The following is a 1,964-nucleotide window of genomic DNA, read 5'->3' as shown; positions in this document are numbered from 1 at the left end:
CCATATACAAAAATAAACTCAAGATGGCTCAAAGACCTAAATATAAGACATGATACCATAAAACTTGAAAACATAGGCAAAACGTTCTCAGACATAAATCATAGTAGTAGTTTCTTAGATCAGTTTCCCAAGGCAAAAAGCAAAAATAAACAAATGAGACCTAATCAGACTTAAAAGCTTTTGGACAGCAAAGGAAACCATTAACAAAACAAAAAGACAATCTATGGGAGAAAATATTTGCTTATGATGTGACTGACAAGGGGTTAATAGCCAAAATATACAAACGGCTCAGACAACTCAATATTAAAAAACTGAACAACCCAATCAAAAAATGGGGGCTTCCCTGGTGGTGCAGTGGTTGAGAGTCTGCCTGCTGATGCAGGGGACATGGGTTCGTGCCCCGGTCCAGGAGGATCCCACATGCCGCGGAGCCACTGGGCCCGTGAGCCATGGCCGCTGAGCCTGTGCGTCTGGCGCCTGTGCTCCGCAACGGGAGAGGCCACAACAGTGAGAGGCCCGCGTACCACAAAAAAAAAAAAAAAAAAAGGGCAGAAGACCTAAATAGACATTTCAACAAAGAAGACATACAGATGGCCAAACAAGCAAATGAAAAGATGCTCAGCATCACTAATTATTAGAGAAATGCAAACCCAAACCGCAATGAGGCTTTGCCTCACACTGGTCGGAATGGTCATCATCAAAAAGTCCACAAATAATAAATGCTGGAAAGGGTATGGAGAACACGGAACCCTCCTATACTGTTGGTGGGAATGTACACACACACACACACACACACACACACACACACACACACAATATGTTGTACTACTCAGCCATAAAAAAGAAAGAAATATTGCCATTTGCAGCAACATGGATGGACCTACAGAATATACTAAGTGAAGTAAGTCAGACTAAGACAAATATATATCATTTATATGTGGAATCTAAAAAATAATGCAAATGAATTTATATACAAAACAGAAACAGACTCACAGACATAGAAAACAAGCTTATGGTTACCAAAGGGGCGGGGGGGAGGGATCAACTAGAAGTATGGGATTAACAAACTCCTATATATAAAATAGATAAGCAACAAGGATTTACTGTATAGTGCAGGGAACTATATTCAATATCTTGTAGTAACCTATAATGGAAAATAATCTGAAAAAAATACAACAGAATTACTTTGCTGTACACCGGAAACTAGAACAATATTGTAAATCAGCTATACTTCAATAAAAAAATTCATTTTATGACTTCAAAAAGGCTTCATTTTATGACTAGCCAAATCACATTGCATTGCATTTTGTTTTGTATTGATGGGTGAAAACAATATTTTGGTAAATGTACATGTTAAAAATTCCCTTTTTTTTTTTTAAATTTTGGCTTTGGCAATTCTTCATTTTTTACTCAGAGCTTCAAAAAATGGAAGTAGCCTAAGTTGATCTTAACTTCTCGAAGGCTTTGCCTCCGGCCAGTGTCTAAAAAAGAAGGAAAAAATATAAAAGTATTCAAATCTCCAGTATTTGAAGAGTCTTCCTCCTTTGAAGCCCTGTCCCATTCATTATCTCCTGTAATGCTTTCAACAGCCTTCTGAGAGAGGTATTCTTATTCTGCTCCGATGTTCAACCAGGGTGACCAGGTGAGGGTATGGGGCATGCAGACTGTACCACTGTGCCCACAGTCCTGATCCTTTACTGCCAGCATCCATTCTGATTGGTAATGCCTCGTGCTGCACTGATGTTTACCTGTTTGAATAGTACCCCTTGTTATCCCCACTTTACAGAGGAAGACTCAGGTGAAGGATGTATGCCAGGCTGCACAGCTGAACCCAGGGCCCCTGACTCTGAGAACCCGTGAGCTTTTCCTGCTTCCCAAGCTGCCCCTCTTTATGGCAGGTTAAATCATGCTGGGTTTAAAGACCCCATTGTAATACCTTGGTTTCTTTTCTTTTACCACCTTGG

This window comes from Leucopleurus acutus, assembly GCF_964270905.1.
Source record: "Leucopleurus acutus genome assembly, chromosome: 14".
Lineage (NCBI taxonomy): Eukaryota > Metazoa > Chordata > Mammalia > Artiodactyla > Delphinidae > Leucopleurus > Leucopleurus acutus.
Note: the sequence above shows the minus strand (reverse complement) of the source record.